Source organism: Lontra canadensis, unplaced genomic scaffold (genome assembly GCF_010015895.1).
Source record: "Lontra canadensis isolate GAN:19392208 unplaced genomic scaffold, GSC_riverotter_1.0 scaffold190, whole genome shotgun sequence".
Taxonomy (NCBI): domain Eukaryota; kingdom Metazoa; phylum Chordata; class Mammalia; order Carnivora; family Mustelidae; genus Lontra; species Lontra canadensis.
Genome location: NW_022631184.1, coordinates 1023044 through 1040669, shown reverse-complemented (window position 1 = coordinate 1040669; position 17626 = coordinate 1023044). Strand labels below are relative to the sequence as shown.

The following is a 17626-nucleotide window of genomic DNA, read 5'->3' as shown; positions in this document are numbered from 1 at the left end:
TACACAAGGCACTGTCTAGTAAATTAAGCTGACAAGCAGGTTCCCCATGTGGACAGAGGTTCCTGCATCTCTCCTTTACATCACTGATGATAACCAACAACAAGTAATTGTAGGACCAAATCTACATTTCAAATGAGGATGGGAAAAGAAAACATAGTTGTTCTTAGAGAATGATTTCTTTTTTCTGTCCAAGTTTTTATTTAAATTCCACCTAGTTAACACACACTAATATTGGTTTTAGGTGTAGAATTTAGTGTTTCATCTCTTATAACATATGGTGCTCATCACAGCAAGTGATCTCCCATCTTAAATGAGATAATACCTATGTAAAGATACAAAGGTGACAGCTGTAAAAATCACATGGACTAGGATGCCTGTCCATGATGTCCACTGATGCCTGTGGATCAATTGGTTAAATGTCTGTCTTCAGCTCAGGTCATGATCAGGCTCCCTGCTCAATAGGGAGCCTCCTTCTCCCTCTGCCTGCTGCTCTCCCTGCTTTGGCTTTCTCTCTGTCAAATAAATAAATGAAGTCTTTAAAATAAGTCTTTAAAAAATTACATGGACAAGTGTGATTGATAACCTTGACTACATTAAATGAAACTTTCTCTTCATGACAACAAATGTAAAGAAAGTTTAAAAATCCTCACAAATCTAGGGAGGAGATTTGCACAAATATAGTCAGCTATGACTCAATGGTGTGCTTTCCATTTATAACTAACAAATTCCAGAAATCATTAAGAAAAGGTGAAACAACCCAGCATGGAGGTTGGGAAAAGACAGAAACAGAACTTTCTCAGAAAAACATGAGAAAATAAAATAGAGACAGTACCACAGAGTAACTAGAGATGAGGCAAATGCATTTGTGCACTATGACATGACATCATAAATTAATAGAGTTGGGATATTTCAAATATTGGAAACTACTGGGTATTGGTGGGAATGTAGTTTGACAGAACCTCTGAATCATGGCTGCTGGGAATGGAAATCAATATGATCACTTGAAGAAACAATAGGGCTGAATCTTATAAAAGTGCAGGTTCCTGTTCTTCAAGACCAGCATTTCCAGTCCTCAGAATTGAGCTGAGAGCCACTCTGCAAAACTATACAGGAGACATGGGCATTTGCTCCTAGCAGCAATCCCTGTAATTGTGAATGAGGAGAGAAAGCCAGGGACAGAGAACTTAGGCAGAAGCTGAGGGGCTCAGAGTTGACAGAAGTGAACCAGAGCTATATAGCCAGGAATGAATCTTTCAGCTTCATGTGCAGATTGCATAGTAAGAACCAGTAAAATACACCTTCAATAGAACTTCATGGAAACGAAACCATATATTGTTTAGGTAAGCATATGCAAGCAAGAACAAAGTCAAGACCAAATCATAATCACGAATGTCATGAACTTGTATCCCAGGGGCTGTGGAGAGAGCTGGAGTGAATAGAAACAGAGAAGGATGTACAGGTTGTGAGAGATGGTCTGTTTCTGGGGGTGATTGTGCAGTAGATAGGTCATCATTATATCACACAAGAAAGCAGAAGATTTAAAAAAGGAATATCTCGGTTCTCTTCAGATTGTTGCTGCACGTATTCTTCTGTGTGGAGTTGACATGATTCTCTCCCTCCTGCCACGTTTTGGGGATGTCAGGGACATATTCTGTGTGTGACATAGAGAGACAATCTGTGGTATGATGGAAGAAAGACTGAGAAATCATTCAGAGAGGAAGAAGGGACAGGAGAGTCTGAAATTCCAGGTAGAAAAAACTGCAAGAAAAAGATGCAAGCTCACACATGAACCTAACTTCTAACTGTGGACACAGATGAGCAGGCATAAACAGCAATTACAACCCTCAGTAACTAGGTAGAAAATGACCCTGAGACTCAGTACCCTGGCAGGAATGAGGTGACAGGAAGCTCCCACTTGGGGGCTCCCCAGGGTTGGGCTGCTCCCCAGCAGTGTGTGAGAATCACTCTGGGGCTGGGTGCCACATCTGGTTGTCTCTGGTCTGCTGTGGCTGCAGCTCCTAGTGTGTTGTGGCCCCCAGTATGCATACCTCAGGGTCCAGGGTCAGACTTGCTGCTCCTAGCTCAACGTCAGGAAATTGCTAAGTATGATTTATGAGGATTTTGCCATGTCCTCTCTGTTCAGAGGAAAGGAACATCAATTCTTCCTAGGAAGGAAGGGCTTAGGAAATATCCTGACTCCCAGTCACACTGAGGGGAGTAGAGGTCCAGTTAGTCTAACATACAATCACCAGACCCTTGTAGAATTTATATCTCCCCACCCTGGCCTGTCCCTCCTCCAACTGAGTGACACCCCTGTAGTTGTGACAGGAAGAGCCAGTTTCTCTCCTGTCTCTTCCTCCTACTGCCCGATTAGAGGAGGAGCTTGGTGTGGGGGAGTACAAAAGTGGGAAAGGAATCACTTAGGTAGGACATTTGCATGGCAGCTGATGGCTTGGTATGGTGTCTGCACACTCAGGCAGGACTCTCAGCAATTTCCTCTTGTTGGGGTGGGGGTCCAGGCCTTATGCTAAAGGAGGGTGGGGAGCCCTGAGGTAAGCAGCATCCACTTGTGCATAGGTGAGTGAGCAGTGCTGGTTGAGGAGGAGAGCAAAAAGCTGCACCCCAGGACCAGCAGGTCACCATGAAGTTCACCCTACAGAATGGGCTGTGTGCTTTTTGAGGCAGAAACCTGAGCATTTGGGTGTGAGGACTGGTCCCCAGCAACATCAGGAGACCACACAGATGGGTCCAGAAGGGAAGCCATCAAGAGATAGAAGACCTCATGAGGCTCACAGGGACACTCCTTAGCCCAAGAGGCAGTCTTGAATGAAAAAAATAGCTTAAACTTGCATTTGTGCACATAGAGTGGTAGATTTTTTTTTTAAGGAGAAATCAGCAGAGCAAATATTATGGGACAGTGAACACCCACCTGGCAACACTGTGTAGCCACCAGGAGGAGAGTCCACTAGGTAATCTGATCCATTCTCTTTCCCAGTCCAGCCTATAAGATGCTTGCAATCTTGCCACAGGGTGCAGGGCAGAAGAGAAAATTCACAGATCTTAAATACTTGTAATAACACTGAGCCTTGAGAGGGAGGGGGATGGAGGAGGTAAGAGGGGAATGGGGAGGGGGGAATGGAAGGCACTGGGAAGGATGGAGGAGGATGGGAAAGGTCACAGGAGGACAGAACAGAGGGTACTGAAGGGGACTGAGAGAAGTGGACTGAGGGGGAAGGAGGCTGAGGAAGAGGACACAGGGTGAAGGAGGGGGCTAAAGAGGACAGAGGAGGGCTGAAGGGCAGATGGAAGAGGATGGAGGACTATGGAGAGACATTCAGGGTGTTGAAGTAACCAGGAGAGGGACAGATGGGAGAGGAAGGGGGACACAGGGTGATAGAGGGGGGAAAAGGGGGGACAAGGAAAGACACAGGGGAGTGAGAACACTGTGGAGAGGGACACAGAGAGGTGGAGGGAAGACAGAGGGGGGAAGGAAGGGGAATAAAGAGAGATGGGGAGGGACACAGGGGGGCAGAGGGTCAGAACAGAGGGGCACTGAAAGGGGGGCACTTGTGGGTTGAGAGGAGAGAGAAAGGGGCTTGGAGGGATACAGGGTGATGGAAGGGTGACAGAGAGACAGATAAGGATGCAAGGGAACAGGAGGGGGATAGAAGAACAGGGAGATGGAGGGAGGGATGGAGGAGGGATGAAGGGGGAAAGAAGTGGAAGGAGGCATGTGGAGGACTACAGAGAGGGATGAGGGACCCAGGGGGGCAGAAAAGACCAGGAAGGGGACGGAGGGGGATGCAGGGGGGGGGGAAGGGAATGAGGGGTGAAGGACTGGGGTGGAGAGCTATGGAGAGGGACTGGAGAAGGAAGGGAGGAGGGCCTGACAGCGGCGGGGGAGCCCCCTCACAGGAGGGGCCTCAGGAAGGATGGAGCCTCAGCGCAGCTGACACACAGGGCATGGTACTGGGGTCGCTGGAGGCCTGAGAGGCAGAAGGGGATGCATGAGGGGATCTGGAGTCCATCTTCTCCCAGCCCAGCCCCGCGCATGGATCCTGGAGCATGGAGCTGCCTTGGGGAGGGCCGGCCTCCTTGCCCCATCCTGTACCCTTGTCACCCCTTCCTTCCTGCCGGGACCGCGTACCCCAGACCCAGCCTGCACCACCGTCCACCCACCCACCCCATCCCATCTGGTCCACCTGTTCTCCCCAGCCCAGGACAGAGGACCCCAGACCTGGCCTCCCACCCTGTCTGCTGCCCGCCACCTCCCATCCCTGATCACCCACCCTTGGTCTGCACTCCCCCCCAACACACACACATTCCTTCTGCCTGCCCTGCCCCCAACCAGGGGTTCCCTACAGAACTCCCAGTTGTGAGTGACCTTTTCCCTCTGACACTCAGGCTTGCATGGACACAGCCGGAAGGAGCTGTGTCCTCCCCAATCCCACCCTGACCCTCCTGGCCCCTGGACATGTCTTCCCTGCTTTCTACTGGAGCACCAGCCTCTGCCAACACTTACAAACCATTGCTTCCAGGCCAGGCCACACAGACTTATCCAGTTTGTGGCTCTAGGTTTTAGGAGAAAAGGCAGGAAAATAAGTAAGGCTCAAAAGAGAGTGGGGGAGTGCTCAAGAATGGGAGGGAAGGCAAATGACAATAGCATGTGAACCCTCCCCTGAAAGGGAGACTGGAAACTTGACAGAATCCTGCTGTCTTTACCATGGCCCCTGGGTTCCCCTGGGAATCTTGGGCTCTGGAATTAATACCTGCCTTCCAAAGTGCCAGAGTGGGTGCAAGGTGGTTCTTCCTACAGCTCAGCAATCCAAGCTCCTACTTCCTTGCATAAAGTGGGGATATAAGGCATGTTGAATGAAATTTAGTCAATTTTTATAAAACAGAATAACAAAAGTATGCAGTGGTGAATCATGACAATACAGGAGATTATAAAATTAACTGTAAAATCCTCTCACCCCTATCCAAGCCCTATTCCCCCATCCAAGCCCTATTCCCCTATAACCACTTTTAGATATTTGGGGCTTTGCCTCTGTCTCTCTTAAGTACAAATCACTTATTAATGAAGGACCAAGAACTTAGCTGACATTGAGTTTCCACACTCAGAATTTCTGCCAGTTGTATATGGTTTTAGGTCTTCCTTTGGTTTCTGTTAAGGTTTTAAGTAATAAATTACATTGTGCTTTCTGGACAAGCCTGGCCATATGTCCTACCTCCTCACTCTTAGGAAGTATTGGCCAACGATCCTATTTTCCTTAGAGTGTTTTTTCTCTTCTCTACTTGTCAACATGTTGAGCACACCTGACAGTTTTTAAAAGTTATAATGTGATCATGATTTTGGTTTATGCTTATGATTCAGTGATTATGATCTTGCTGTCCACCAAGACTCAAGTAAAGTGACTGGACTCACACAGGGGAAGAGACAAACCTGTGTCACCAAATCTGAGTAGCTGAGGGAGAAGATAATTAAAGAAGTCTGGGAGAAACATAGAAAGGGAAAGAGAATGGCATCATGTCATTTTGTCATAAAAATATAGGATGCCATTTCCTTAGCCCTCAGATGTTAAAGCTTAATAGCCATGACATTAATCTGGAATACCTTTCCTCTATGAAAGTGTCCAGTGAAACTCCTCTATTCTCACTTGGACTAGTGTCCCAGCTTGGAGCACAGCCTCATGTACACCCTTCCATCACCTTGGTGATGCTGCTCCTTCTTGGATTCATTGTTCATTTACATTGAGTCCATTCCCAAACAAAGAGAAAAACACAAAGTTCTCTGGGTGGCAAACCTTTCAAGTCCTTGTATTTCCAATTAATGCCTTTATTTTGGGATCATTCACAATAAATTTTTTACCTGAGTATAGGATTCTGGATACGACATCATTTTCTCTTAGAAATCTGTGAAATATCTCCTCCAAGCATGCCTTGTTGCCAATGAGAGGCCCAATGCCAATTCCATTCTCATTCATTGCATGGTCACCTGTGTGTCTCTGTGGAAAACTGTAGCATCCCTGAGGTTCAGAAGTGTCACCACAGACTAGCACTCTGGAGCACCTCCACAGATCACTCAGCATTCAGAAGGCCCATCACTTGGCAGCTGATGTGAAAAGACATGGAAGAAATGTCCATGAATATTACCAGGTGAAAGAAATCAATCTGGAAAGGAATGACTCAACCATGTAACTTTCTGAAGACAGTAAAAGTATAGATAGTCCATAGAAATATCAGTGGTTCCCAAGGGAGGGGTGGGAGTGGGAATGACTAGGTGGAGCACAGAGGCTTTTTAGAGCAGTGAAACTTCTCTGTGTATGCTGTAACAGTGGTTAAAGGGTGCCTGGGTGGCTCCATCATTAAGTGTCTGCCTTTGGCTCAGGTCATGATCCAAGGGTCCTGGGATGAACTCCCACACAGAGCTTCCTGCTCCATGAGAAACCTTCTTCTCTCTCTCCCACTCCCCCTGCTTTTGTTCTCTCTCTCAGTCAAAAAAGTAAATAAAATATTATAAACAAAAAACAAAAAACAAACAGTGGTGGTTGAATTACATCACTGAATTTGACCAAAGAGATGTTTTATGATCTGTGGTCTCAATAGACATTTTCTGCATTTTGGTTTTTGCCAACCCCAGAGGATCAAAAAGTTGGCTATCCCAAAGACATGACATTACCTCCTATTGAGTGACATTTTCAGATGTAAACATACAGTGAATAGTCCCATTAACTCAGTGATAGGAAAGTGAGTGTGCTATCTGAGAAGGAATTGAAATGAGTCAAGAAGCCCAGAAAAGCAAATTTTAGCACTGTGCTTCTGCTATCATTAGCTGAAGACTAAGACATTCAGACTGTCTGTTGCACAATAGGTGTCCTGGCTGGCAGAGTAAAATGTTTCCTATCCAGGTGGATACTCCTTTGAGCTTACCACATTGGCCTTCATTTCATGAACCAGCATGTGACTGTGACCCTCAGCCCCTCCACAGTAAGGGAGGTCCTATCCTCGGTATTCTCAGAGGCCAGTGGGAAGAAGTAGACAATCGAAATGTGGGCAGAACATGAAGAAGACTACCCAAGGCCAACTCGGTAGTGCAGAGGAGGCATATGTGTCTCTGGTCACAAGTGTACCAGGATTGACAGAAGGTGCTGTTTAGGGACTATGGCCACTCTGGCTCTGACACTGTTAGGATGTATGGTTGCACATGTGACGACACTTGTGGTGAGCACAGCATGGGCTGAAGAACTGCCCACTCACTATATTGTATGCCTGAAACTCATGTAGCATTATGAGTCAACTATACTTCAATTAAGGATGAAGAGTATCCTAGGACTTGTAATTAAAGAGCAAAATGAGGGAGACCCAGCTGTGGAGGACATGTGGGAGTTCAGATGAAACTGGTCTCCTTCCCTGCTCTCCACATGTTCGGTCCACCAATTAATGCAGGATCGAGAGGCCTGCTGGCTACCCCAACAGTGGCTGTCTCTTACTTTCTTTCCCACTAGCCCCAGACTTTGGCTCTGCTCCACCACAGACCAGGCACTCACACCAACACCCTGGACCTCATGTCCTTGTGCATAAAATAAAGAATTGAAGGATTAATCTATTTGAATATTCCTCCTGCACAATGTTTTTTGGACTTTGTTTCTGTGACTCTTGGAAGCGCAAGAGAACAGTCTCCCTGACCACCTAGATACAGAGGCTGGACTCGGTCAAGGCTAATTTGCTCATTCTCCTCTCTGCCCACCCCCCCCATCCCATATTGGCATTCAGATGTTCTGGCAATATTCTTGAAAAGAAATCTCTTTCTGCATTGACTTCCTTTAGAAAGTTGTCAAGACCAGTGTGATCATACTTAGATCAATTTCTGCACTCTGTATTCTCTTCCACTTTTATGTAAATCTATCCTTTATCCAATGCCAAAATACCCCATAATGGAATTTTTCTAGTAAGTCTTAGAATAGGATAAAAATAAGGATGAGCCTTCAAATGTCATTATTTTATTTAAAGATTTTATTTATTTGTCAGAGAGAGAGAGAGAGAGCACAGAAAGGCAGAGTGGCAGGCAGAGGCAGAGGGAGAAGCAGGTTCCCCGCCGAGCAAGGAGCCTGATGTGGGACTCGATCCCAGGACGCTAGGATCATGAACTGGGTGGAAAGCAGCCGCTTAACCAACTGAGCCACCCAGGTGTCCCCATTATATTTTAATAACTGTTTTGTCCATTTGTTTCCCTTGCCTTGATGATATTCTTTTATTTTAATTAATCAATTAATTTTTAGAGAGAGAGAATGTGGCAGGGGGTGGGGCAGAGAGAGAGGGAGAAATTTTTTTTTTAATATTTTATTTATTTATTTGACATAGAGAGATCTCAAATAGGCAGAGAGGCAGGCAGAGATAGAGGGGGAAGCAGGCTCCCTGCTAAGCAGAGAGCCCTATGCAGGGTCATGATCCCAGGACCCTGAGATGATGACCTGAGCCAGAGGCAGAGGCCTAACCCACTGAGCCACTCAGGTGCCACAAGACAGAGAAATTCTTAAGCAGACTCTTTTGTGCTTAATGCAGAACCCGATTGGTACTTGATCTCATGACCCTGAGATCATGATCTGAGCCAAAATCAAGAGTCAGACACTAAACCTATTGAGCCAGCCAGGTACCCCATCCATATAATTTTAGAATTAGATTGTCTATACTTATGAACAAAGCTTGGGGAATTTTTATCAGGACTGTAGTATCTATATATCTAACTGGAAAAAAATATTGACTTCATTACATTATTATTTTCCTCTATGAACACAATTTGGATTTCCATTGATTTGAATCTTCTTTTATTACTTTCATGTGCTTTATAGTTTTTGGTGTATAACTCCTGCTCATAATTTGTTGTTTATACCTAAGCATTTTATTTATTCAGTGTTTTGTTTTTTTTTTTAATTGAAATTCCAACTTTTCATTGGTGGACTATGGAAACACTTTTGTAAAATGACCTTGTATTTTGTGATATTTCCACTCACTTTTAAGTTTCAGGTCTAAACTGAAGTATTTGATCCATTTTGGTTTAGTTTTCCTGTATGGTACAAGATAATAATCTAGTTTTCTTTTGCATGCGGTTGTCCTTCTTACACAATACCACGTATTAAGAAGACTGCATTTAACCCACTGCATATTCTGTCCTTTTTCATAAGTAAATTGACCATTCACCATCTATTGTTGTGTTTATTTCTGGGTGCTCTGTATGTTCCATTTGTCTATGTGTCTTCTGTTATGCCAATACTGTACTGTTTTGATTGTTATAGTTTGAAATCAGGAAGCATGACACCTGCAGTTTGTTCTCTATCAAGATTGCTTTGACTGCTCAGGTTCTTTTGGGGTTCCATACAAATCTAAACATAGAACACTATTCTGCGAAAAATGTGGGATTTGAATTGAACCTGTGGATTGCTAGGGTGGTATAGACATTTTTTTACAATATCAATTCTTTCAACCTATGAGTACAGAATGTGTTAACTTTGTGTTTTCTTCACTTTTTTACATCAATGTCTTGGAGTTTTCAGTGCACATGTCTTCCATCTTCTTAATTAAATTTATTCCTAGATATTTTATTCTTTTTTCTTATTGTTTCAAATGCAACTGAATCTCTTTTATTACTGTAACAGGTGTATGACATTTTCATTAAAGTATCAGTAACATACAATGTCATATTATTTTCAGGTGTACAATATCATGAGTCAACAATTCTATACATTACTCACTCCTAACAATGATAGGGAAAAACTACTCTAAGATGGCTGACCAAACCAGCAAGGGAGTTCCAGTCTCTGTCTCAAAGCCCTTCCAGGTTCTTCTTTCCTACCCCACTTTGGAGAACAACCTCATCTGAACATCCACTGAGAACACCAGTGGGCTCAGACTAGGTTGCTCTCCAAAGGTCTGAGCCCTGAGCACAAGTAGGGAGGGGGATTTATACCCTTCTCTACTTCCGCATACTTGGTACTTTTGGCGCATGTGGGAAGTGGGGTAGGAACAACCTAGTCTGAGCCCACTGGTGTTAAATAAACCTCCGATCCTCCAAAGTCTCTGAGTGCCACTTAGTTCTTCTACCAGGATCCAGTCCATGTTATGCAACATTTGGTTCCCTGACCGGGAATCCCACCACACTGGCCCATTGTTGCCACCAGTTTGCGGCAATGGTGGGGCAGTGATGGAAGGAGTGATCGTAAGGGAGAAGGAGCGCCTGCCTGATTTCTGGCAGTCTCCGGCCCAATCTCCTCAGGCCAGCCCTCCCTGCTGTTCCCACCCAGATTCAAAGGAGACTTCACAGGTGAGGACCTGGTCCCAAAGTCAGATTCTGGTAAGACCTGGGGCCCCAGGACCCAGTCAGTCCCAACTGTGAGGGTGGAAGGGGAGACTGATCACCTCCCAGAGACCTCTTAGAAGTTCTCACAGGTCGGGCCTCCCGGGCAGAGGTCCTTCAGGTCAGGAACCACCCCCCCATAAGGGGGTCAGGAAGGAATTTCCAGAAGGAATTCCATAGGTCAGGGCCTCCTGGAAGTGAGGAACTGTAATAACTTCAGTGTGAGTGTGTGCGTGAATGTGCAGTTTGACCTGGCTTGTTGGGTGGACTGATTCTGTGGCTCCGTGTTTGGGCACCCTTAGGGTCCCCAGAAGACTATGGAGTCCAAGTGTCCCTAACCTGCTTCCATGGTGATCTCATAGGGTCTAAGGGTCTAAGGGTGCCAGTGTGGTGTTCATGTGGACTAGCTAAGGCTAAGAGGCACCCAGGTGTTCTCTGGAATGGCAGACAGGGGAGCAGCAGCTCTTTCTGCCCATGGGTCCTGTCCCCATGCTTTAATAAACCACCATTTTGCACCAAAGAAGTCTCAAGAATTCTTTCTTGGTCATTGGCTCCAGGCCTCACTTATATTCTAAAACTTCATTGTTCAGCACCTGAACAGGGGACTGTGAGTCTTTACATTTGTGCAAAATTGGTGAGTACTTTTTCTCCTCTTCCTTTAGTCTCATCTCAGGGGCCTTTCAAGGAGTATGGTCTTACTGGAACACTTGCATATCGATTGCTCAGGCTGTAATCCTTTAGCCCATGGCTACTCTATGGGGAGGAGAAATTCTGCCTTTTGGCTGGAAGTTACTACCTTGGCCTGAATGGTAATGAGACCCAGAAACTTGATGCTCTCTCTTTATTCCTGTTCTTCTATTAAGTTATCTGTCTTGGGCACAGGACAACCACATAACTCCTCAGGATGGCTGCCAATCTTAAGACTCCTGTGTGAGGTTTCCTCCTGATTGATCTAATGCTATCCCCTCCACATCCCTGGCTTAGCCACTTCTGGCCACAGGACCTCTACTGAGAGCCAGCTGAAACCGAATTAAAATGCATCCAGGGACAGTTTCCTAGGGAAATTGGCTGTAAGGACCAAGTGTGTTGGAATGTCACATAGACCATGATGGATTTCAGCCTTTACTGTTTCTTGACAGTGTCTTCTACAAACTACTTAAAGATACAAAATTTGGTAATTTCCCCTTGTAAAACTTGTATTTTCCATGGGTTAAAAATGGCAAAACAGTATGCAGTCTTCAGGACAGACAATGGCATGGCATGGCACGGTATTTCAGTCCATTCACCAGGCACCCATCAGCAGCCTAGGATGCGATGAGGAATGGTAGGGGCACTGGCTCCCCTCCAGGGCCTTTTACAGCAGGAATGTCTTCCCGGGGAAGGCAGGATCATGATCAGTATCGATGTTTTGTTGAGGGACACCTCTGGTCACTTTTGACACATGGGGACCTCTGACATATCCTGCATGGTATGCCACCCAGGAGTCGGGGTGGGGGGGATTTGGTAATGGAACTTCTTTACTTTTCTGGGAAAATGGCCTCAGTAGGCTTCTTCAATTCCCAAGGACTCTACCTTGGGGTGCCTTTTAACCCACTGGAAATAATTTGGATTGCAAAACTTAAGAAAGAACTGAGCTCTTGTAACTGCATGGCCCAGTGGGATCTATCAGTTAGATCTCCTCTGAAGGAAACAGGGCAAATGGACCTAGGATACCTTCATTGCTCATAACTAGGCCTCCTTTGTTCTACACCAGGACCCTGACCTAAGGGCCTTTGCAGAATGTGTTTGCCCAAATGGGTCAGCTAGTAAACTCCCTCCTGACACATTGGATGATAATTATGTAAAAAAAAAAGCCTTCTCCTAGTAAACCCAGGTTGCTGGAGGATACGCAGGCCATCCCTAGCAAAGAGGACTCTGACTTTATCTCTGTTCCTCCCAAAAGATGTGGGGTTTCTTCCTCCCTCATTTCCCAGGTTAATGGCTATAACTGGAGCCAACTGGGGTTAGTCTAATTCAAGGCAGAGACTTTAAGGAATATTTCTCAGCAGCTGCTGAAACTCCTTTTGTTTCTGTCTTCTCTGGCCCAATAACATGATGCCTTGTTGGCATGGAAAAACATGGGACCTGCTCCTCTGGAGCTGATGATGGTCTGAACCGGAAACACTTTCTCTGCCCTCTAGAAGCACTTTGTTTCTTCTGCCTCCCCATCTCCCTTTTTCCTGTTTCTGCACCACCTTGGGTGCGTCCTTCATTACTGGCTTCTAGACCATCCTCAGTGCCTCAGGCACCACTGTCAAGGAGCAAGAAGAGCACTCACAGGACCTAATACCACCCACTCCAGATTTCCCCACGTGTCCCAGGTGAAAATTGACCATGGGGAAGATCCTGGTGGAACATATGTCTGCACCTAAACTAAGTTTGTTGGTTTAGTTCAGACAGATGTGTCTTTTAAGTTATCAGTGGTAAATGTGAAACTTTTATTCTATCAAGGTTTACTGAAGGTCAGATAAGCTCATTACCTCTTGAAATTTGTTAGCAAAGTGATGACTAAACTGATGGTTAATTATCTCAGAGTTTTCATGGGTAATTGTTAATATAGTTTTCAAAGTCTTTGGTAACCTGAAATTTTAAAGTTTTGGTTGGATGACAAATGGAATTAAATTGTGGACATCTAGGTCTTTCCCAAATGGAATAAAATGTTAAAGCATTGATTACTGGACATAAGTTTGTGCCTTTGACTCCCTACTGCAAAGAAACTAAGGATATTTAAATCTGTTGGTAAACATGTTTTGTGCCTGATTCATAAATTTGCCATCTAAAGAATTCTGTTTTAACAGTTCACAAATGGTTAACACTCAGCCATCACTAGATGTTAAGGTGTTTCTGAGAGTACAAAATTCTGCTAACTGTAACTATGACTGATGGAAATAAGGGAAATTCAGAGATATGTAAGAAAGATATAAGGAATGGGAATGCATTTTGTTAAAGAAAAAGAAATTTTGTCCTAAATGAGAATGTTGTTTCGAAGGAAATGGCTCGGGACAAAACCTAAATGCAAAGGAAAGTTGTAGAAGGTTTGTGAAAGGAAATTTTCAGAAAAAGAATTTTAAGTGTGGTCATGATGGACTAAGATTGAAATGAATTTTTCGATATAGAAAGCTGCTTTCTCCTGTTTAATAAAAGGACAAAGTTTTCTTAGGTTAACTTATTAGCTGTTAAGAAGAAAATGTAAACAGTTGTTTCCTCTTTGCATATCCAGGAAAAAAAAAATCATTTTCCACATTTTGCCTTTATCAGGTGTTTAATTTAATTTCTAATTATATTTACACATGTGCTTTAAAACTTTCTAAGATTTTAGCAAATATTGACAATATTTAAATTGTAAATTAAAGCTTTTTAACTCATTAGGCTTTCCTTGGTATGCTAAGTTACACAGGAAGTACTGCTAAACAAATTATAAACCTTGGGTTATATTTGGGTAAATGCTATAAGGATTCTAAAGGTTCTAGACATTTCCTAAAGTTTTAATGTTTTGATTAAGGTCATCATTTGATATTTAATTATTGAAGTGTTATGTGTCACAGAAATAATCTGATTTCCTTGCCAGCTAAATTATAAACTCTCATCTCATCAGCTCTTTAACCATATCTATTATGAGTTTTTGTCATTTATACTTTTTTGAAAATTAATTTTCAGTGTAACAGAATTCATTGTTTTTGCACCACATCCAGTGTTCCATGCAAGGCATGCCCTCCATAATACCCACCACCTGGCTACCCGAAACTCCCACCACCACCCCTTTCAAAATCCTCAGGTTGCTTTTCAGAGTCCATAGTCTCTCATGGTTCATCTCCCACTCCAATTTCCCTCCAAATCCCTTCTCCTCTCCATCTCCCCATGTCCTCCGTGTTATTTGTTATGCTTCACAAATAAGTGAAACCATATGATTATTGACTCGATCTGCTTGACTTATTTCACTCAGCATAATCTCTTCCAGTCCCGTCCATGTTGACAAAAAAGTTGGGTATTCATCCTTTTTGAAGGAGGCATAATACTCCATAGTGTACGTGGACCACATCTTCCTTATCCATTCGTCCATTGAAGGGCATCTTGGTTCATTCCACAGTTTGGCGACCATGGCCATTGCTGCTATAAACATTGGGGTACAGATGTTCTGTACAGATGTCATTAAGTCTGTATCCTTGGGGTAAATACCCACTAGTGCAATTACACGGTCATACGGAATCTCTACTTTTAATTTCTTGAGGAATCTCAACACTGTTCCCCAATGTGGCTGCACTACCTTGCATTCCCACCACAGTGTAAGAGGGTTCCCCTTTTTCCACATCCTCTCCAACACATGTTGTTTCCTGTCTTGCTAATTATGGCCATTCTAACTGGTGTAAGGTGGTATCTCAATGTGGTTTTAACTTGAATCTCCCTGATGGCTAGTGATGATAAACATTTTTTCATGTGTCTGATAATCATTTGTATTTTTTCATTTTCATTGTCTGTTCATATCTTCTGTCCATTTTTTCATATGATTATCCGTTTTGTGTGTGTTGAGTTTGAGAAGTTCTTTATAGATCCTGGATATCAAACTTTTGTCTGTACTGTCATTTGCAAATATCTTTTCCAATTCCGTGGGTTGCCTCTTTGTTTTGTTGACAGTTTCCTTTGCTGTGCAGAAGCTTTTGATCTTGATGAAGTCCCAAAAGTTCATTTTTGCTTTTGTTTCCTTTGCCTTTGGATCCATATCTTGAAAGAATTTGCTGTGGCTGATATCAAAGAGATTACTGCCTATATTCTCCTCAAGGATTCTGATGGATTCCTGTCTCACATTGAGGTCTTTTATGCATCTCGAGTTTATATTTGTGTATGGTGTAAGAGAATGGTCAAGTTTTATTCTTCTACATATAGCTGTCCAATTTTCCCAGCACCATTTATTGAAGAGACTGTCATATTTCCACTGTATATTTTTAACTGCTTTGTTGAAGATTATTTGACCATAGATTTGAGGGTCTATATCTGGGCTCTCTACTCTCTTCCACTGGCCTATGAGTCTGTTTTGATGCCAGGACCATGCTGTATTGGTGATTACAATTTTGTATTAAAGCTTGAAATCAGGGAACATGATGCCGCCAGTTTTGTTTTTCTTTTGCAACATTTCTGTAGTAATTCAGGGTCCTTCTGATTCCATACAATTTTTTTTTCATTTAATAGCTGTTGCAGCTCAATTTTTAAAAATATTTATTTCTTTTCAGTGTAACAGTATTCATTGTTTTAGCACCACACCCAGTGCTCCATGCAAACCGTGACCTCTCCAATACCGACCACCTGTTTCCCCCAGCATCCCACCGCCCGCCCCGTCAAAACCCTCAGATTGTTTTTCAGAGTCCATAGTCTCTCAGGTTCACCTCCCCTTCCAATTTCCCCGAACTCCTTTCTCCTCTCAATCTCCCCTTGTCCTCCATGCTATTTGTTATGCTCATGAATAAATGAGTAAGTGAAACCATATGATAATTGACTCTCTCTGCTTGACTTATTTCACTCAGCATAATCTCTTCCAGTCCCAACCACGTTGATACAAAAGTTGGGTATTCATCCTTTCTGATGGAAGCATAATACTCCATAGTGGATATGGACCACATCTTCCTTATCCATTCGTCCACTGAAGGGCATCTTGGTTCTTTCCACAGTTTGGCGACCATGGCCATTGCTGCTATAACCTTTGGGGTACAGATGGCCCTTCTTTTCACTACATCTGTATCTTTGGGGTAAATACCCAGTACTGCAATTGCAGGAACATAAGGAAGCTCTATTTTTAATTTCTTGAGGAATCTGCACACTGTTCTCCAAAGTGGCTGCTCCAGCTTGCATTCCCACCAACAGTGGAAGAGGGTTCCCCTTTCTCCACATCCTCTCCAACACATGTTGTTTCCTGTCTTGCTAATTTTGGCCATTCTAACTGGTGTAAGGTGGTAACTCAATATGGTTTTAACTTGAATCTCCCTGATGGCTAGTGATGATGAACATTTTTTCATGTGTCTGACAGCAATTTGTATGTCTTCATTGGAGAAGTGTCTGTTCATATCTTCTGTCCATTTTTGGATATGATTGTCTGTTTTGTGTGTTGAGTTTGAGGAGTTCTTTATAGATCCTGGATATCAACCTTTTGTCTGTACTGTCATTTGCAAATATTTTTTCCCAGTCCCTGGGTTGATTCTTTGTTTTGTTGACTGTTTCCTTTGCTATGCAGAAGCTTTTGATTTCGGTGAAGTCCCAAAAGTTCATTTTCGCTTTTCTTTCCTTTGCCTTTGGAGACATATCTTGAAAGAAGTTGCTGTGGCTGATATTGAAGAGGTTACTGCCTATGTTCTCCTCTAGGATTCTGATGGATTCCTGTCTCATGTTGAGGTCTTTTATCCATTTTGAGTTTATCTTTGTGTACGGTGTAAGAGAATGGCCGAGTTTCATTCTTCTACATATAGCTGTCCAATTTTCCCATCACCATTTATTGAAGAGACTGTCTTTTTTCCACTGGATATTTTTTTCTGCTTTGTCGAAGATTATTTGACCATAGAGTTGAGGGTCCATATCTGGGCACTCTACTCTGTTCCGCTGGTCTATGAGTCTGTTTTTATGCCAGTACCATGCTGTCTTGGTGATCACAGCTTTGTAGTAAAGCTTAAAATCAGGAAATGTGATGTCCCCAACTTTATTTTTGTTTACCAACATTTCCTTAGCGATTCGGGGTCTCTTCTGATTCCATACAAAATATAGGATTATTTGCTCCAGCTCTTTGAAAAATACCGGTGGAATTTTGACCTGAATGGCATTAAAAGTATAGATTGCTCTAGGCAGTAGAGACATTTTAACAATATTTATTCTTCCGATCCAAGAACATGGATGGTCTTCCACCTTTTTGTGTCTTCTTTAATTTCTTTCATGAGTGTTCTGTAGTTCCTTGAGTACAGATCTTTTACCTCTTTGGTAAGGTTTATTCCCAGGTATCTTTTGGTTCTTGGTGCTAAAGTAAATGGAATCGATTCTCTAATTTCCCTTTCTGTATTTTCATTGTTAGTGTATAAGAAAGCCACTGATTTCTGTACATTGACTTTGTATCCTGCCATGTTGCTGAATTGCTGTATGAAATCTAGTAGTTTGTTGGTGGAGTCTTTTGGGTTTTCCATATAAAGAATCATGTCATCTGTGAAGACAGAGAGTGTGACTTCTTCATTGCCAATTTGGATACCTTTTATTTCTCTTTGTTGT

The 17626-nt window shown here is 43.3% G+C and overlaps 1 long non-coding RNA gene across 1 annotated transcript in view; it reads right to left on the bottom strand.

Annotated features, from left to right (window-relative positions):
- Positions 1 to 11907: 11907 nt before the first annotated feature.
- The window catches only part of LOC116861095, a 15366-nt gene continuing 9647 nt past the window's right edge, over positions 11908 to 17626 (bottom strand). Inside the window, exon 3 of the long non-coding RNA XR_004381410.1 lies at positions 11908 to 11968. This is a non-coding gene — a long non-coding RNA (uncharacterized LOC116861095). The remainder of the gene's footprint in view (positions 11969 to 17626) is intronic.